The sequence below is a fragment of the Pinus tabuliformis genome, chromosome 1_2 (assembly GCF_031772625.1).
Source record: "Pinus tabuliformis cultivar Carrire ecotype Pingquan chromosome 1_2, CPIR1, whole genome shotgun sequence".
NCBI classification, from domain to species: domain Eukaryota; kingdom Viridiplantae; phylum Streptophyta; class Pinopsida; order Pinales; family Pinaceae; genus Pinus; species Pinus tabuliformis.
Genome location: NC_142298.1, coordinates 622,191,189 through 622,195,792, shown reverse-complemented (window position 1 = coordinate 622,195,792; position 4,604 = coordinate 622,191,189).

Genomic DNA, 4,604 nt, shown 5'->3' with positions numbered 1-4,604 from the left:
TTCATTTAGCTCCCCTATTTGAGTTTGTCTTTGAATTACTTTTGCCTATTAATTTATCTTGTCATATCTTTTCAGGTACACTTACTACCATATTTTTCTTCCTTCGAATGGAATTTTTCTTCCTTTCCTTTCCACGCTAGATGGGGATAACTCGTTCCGTTGTTCTTTTCCAGGTTGGAAATTCGTCATTTGGACTTTGTTTTTTTCCTATGGTGTCTATGACACATACTTCACCTCTACGTTTTGTAACAGTTGCATATATTTAATTTAATGTATGACCATGGTTGTAGCCACAGTTTCATATAATGGGGTTGTGGAATTCCAAGTACAATTATGTCCGTCAAGGATTTAATCTCCGGGTTCATATTTATGTGGCTCTAGGAGCCATTGAAATCAATATATCGCAGAATTTTGGTAACAATGTTTAATCAGTGTATTTGTGTAATGCTTCAACCACTCAATATGATGAATTGTTAATTTTATGTGTGTACTAAGCTATCTTTCTTGGGAAAAAAAATTTGGTAGTGAAATTTCGACCCAGTAATGTGTTTATGCTATATCACTTGGCTATATTTAATTAAAATCTATTCCCTTTATTTATAAAATTTGTCTTTTCCATTCATATATTTCTTCAGTTCGACTGGTATGGTGACTAGTCTTGTTAATATTGCATAGATGGGTTGACCTTTCTCAATTTCAATGTTTGAATGATGTTTAGAAATTTATTTTTATTTCTATTTGAATATTTCGTTATTAGTAGATAAGATTTTATCCCTGAGTGGATTTCGTCTTGGTTTCTTTTCCCATTCTTGTGGAATGTTAGTTATGTTATAGTGGGTAGAGTACTTCTCCCTTTATATATGTTTTGTTAATAATTATTGTACTTTTGCTACTAGAAGATTCTCGCTTTGAAAACCACCACCAATGGTGTCTCCGCTGTCTAACCCTTTTAAAAATATTTGGTTGGCTAACCATCACGTTATTTTACTATTCTTGTTACATTTAAGAATATTCCTAATATAGTTGCATACTTGGAAAAATCTAATTCTTCATACCCTTAAGTCTAACCCAATTATATTTTTATATTGATAATCAGTTTCAGGATTTGTTTTTACTTAAAAGGGGAAACATCAATGCTCCGTGACCTGAATCGTTGTGGATATTACTTGAGCTACCACCCAATAGAACTGGAAGCTTCCTACCCTTATGAATAAAACCCCATCTCACATTTTGGTCACCAAGTATAAGTTAGGGTCATCCTTTCACGTCTTGACTTCTTGTTCTTCGTATCTTATAGATTTTTATGACCCTTTCTGGGTATTTCATTACCTCTATATGAGTACCTTAGTTCCATTTTTGGTTTCAACTTCATATATGTTTCGTGAGGAAGCTTTATTTTACAAATATAAGAAAACAATTCATATTCCCACATTGCAATAGTCATATTTCAAACATATTTATGGCATAAGAAAATTATAAAGGAATAATATAAAAAATATTCATATTTTTACATTATTTTTTTTGAAGAATTCATATTCTTACACTATCATAATCATATTCAATCTTATTTTTGGCATGCTATATAACCAAAATGGTAACCCAAATTGATAACTAAATACTCCTATGCTTCGTGCATGTAATTTCTCTAACTATTTAACAAACTACTTGATTCACAAAGAATAATGAATGCACCACACTTTCAATCCATGTTTGCTACTGAAAAATCACATGGTAAATCGCACCTTCCTCTCGACCATGAACTAGATCCTCCAATTCCCCCCAAGCAAAGATGTGACTGCCTAGGAACCAACTCCTCTTTGATTCCATGATAATGTATCTTATACATTTTCTTCCCTAGCAATTTTTTCCTTCGCAGTGTACCGCTTTTTTTGGGTCTACCAACCCACTTGCGTAGGCTTTCTTTGATTTCTTTTTCAGAAAAGGTGTTTCTTCCTTTTTATTTAAATCCCACCTCTCTTCCCCATGGCGCTTTATTCTACCCATACTTACCATCTTTCTCTAGATAAGTGATTTAATAGATTTTTCTCTCCCATCTCATTAAATCATATATGTTACCAAATGGGTATTTTTAGGAGCTCTTTTTAGGGAAGATTTACTTTTCTCTCATCCATCAAGGATGATTTTCTAGATTTTGCAAGAATCCCTTTACTCTAGCGCTTATTTCCCAAGTAGTTTTAATTTTTTCCTTTTATTAACAAAAAATTATGTTTACATCATAATTATTAATTATTTACTATTCACATTCATTCCAACCAATCATGGCTTTCCCTCCACCATGTCTACAAATATTTCAGTCTGAATATCATAAGACATTAACATGAAGATAAATGGGTATTAGATTTTGGAGTGAGGAGATTTTTGTGCGAAGAGATTTCATTGTGCAGAGAACTCAATAGAGATAAGGGTGACTATTGATTCTAATATATTAGTCCCAAAATATATGCTTCACTCAACCCTAAAATAATGATTTTTAGAACCTGGATCTACTCTTATCTTATGAGTATGGAAACATGATAACTCTCACTCATTAGCCTCACCTTCCCATAATCTCCTAGTAAAGATCTCATAGGGACAGTCAAGGGAATATATAAGAGGAACATGAGGAGATTACCTTATTTGGGGGAAGGAGATTATTCATTGGTGACAATGTTCTCTTATATTGAAAGAGCTCCTGAGTGGTTTGGTGCACCCGATAACAACAATCATTGCTCAACTTCATGTGTGACGAGAAGTGCATTTTTGGTCATTAATTCGATGATATTAACTATTAGGTCCCTATAATACTAGTGTATTCCCTTATTATTATTTTCATTATATCTTGTTATTATTATGGTTGTGCCCTTACATTATTATTGTTTTGTCAGCTCTGATTATATTATGACCCCTTAGACTCCTATATATAGAAAGGAGGTATTTTCATTTGTATCATCCAATAATTTTTCATTTGTGTAATTTAAAGGAGGTTTCCCCATCAAAGAGGCTACTTTTGAAGTCATTTATATATCTTACTCTTCTATTTTGTGAGCTCGTTGTATAACAATGGGTATAAGAGCCTTAGACTCTAGGGTTTCGCTGCTTCAAACAGGTCATCATTGAATTTTTGCTATAACGTGTTCTCTACAAAGCTTTAGAAGCTGAAATTAAAACCCATTTGAACTGAAATTAGGATCAATATTAGGACCAAATTTGAGATATTCTCTCGCTATGTTCAAAGATATGAACTGAAGTACTTAGGGTTTTTGCAAGCTCCCGAATTCGATCTCAAATAGGTCCTCTTTGGAAAATCGTTATAAATTTTTCTCTAAGGATCAGATTGAAATTTCATAAATAGTTACAAAAAGATAATGGACTGTATTTTTTGTGTGTATCATTTTCAGGTTCGAAGGTCAAAACTGTAACATGTTGAATTTCATACAATTTCTCTCTAATGAATAAGTCTATAATCAAGCCATCGTGGGAGATTTGACATAACCCTTCCTTGGAGAATCCAATCTGGACTAGACTTATGGGGTTGGAAATACAACACAGAGGGCTATCACAAAGTGAAATTTCAAACCTTGGAGATCTGAAAGTATAGATATAGAAAAGATTCAATATCGAGCTCCTACAAAGAGAAAAATGGTGTGTAGTCTTCTTAAAAAAATTGCATATGTTTGGTTTAAAAAAATTGTTTGAAGTGATTCAAAGGGCAAAGTTAAGCATATTTACCATTAATTGATGCCTCGAAGAAATAAAATGGAAACATCTAATAAGCAACCTGAAATCTCTAGCATGACACGTGAAGAAGAGGAAGAAATTCAACATGATAAATAAAAGTTACGAGACCAAGAGCAACAAATTTCAATCTCACAAAAAGTAATAGAAGCTAAAACGGATGGTTTAAAGAAAGGTGTGGAAGATAACATGAATGACATGGATGCTAAGATGAATGGCATGGAAGCTAATATGGATGGCATCGAAGCTAAGATGGGTGGTTTAGAAGTGAACATTGAAGATTTGAAGAAGGATATGGAAGGTTTGAAAGGGGGTTTGGAAACGTTGCTACAAGAAATGCTTACTAATGGAAAAAAGGTAGTAGCAGAAACTGAAGATGAGAACAAAGGAAATGTTAGTCATGATTTCATAGGTTGAATTAAAGACCCACCATGTTCAAAAGATCGATATGAGGAAGTTTGATGGCAAGGATCCCGTAACATGGATACTACATATGGAGCAATATTTTGATCTCCATAATGTGCAAAACACACAAGAGGTATGCATTGCAACTTTATATTTGGAATCCAATCAGTTTGTATGTTATCAATGGCTTTACTCTCGTAAAAAAATTGTCACTTGAGCAATTTTTACAGAAGAGATGATAACACATTATGAGGATACAAAAAGCAACACCTTTTTTAGCCAAATGATAAATCTCAAACAAAAGGGTTCAATGGTGGAGCACATTGAGGACTTCCAAAAATTGAATATAAGGGTAAAGGATATTCCAGACGAGCATAGGATTGATGTTTTTATAGGAAATTTAAAGCATAACATCCAAGATGAGGTTCACCTTTGGGAACCTATTTCATTGGAGAAGGCATTCA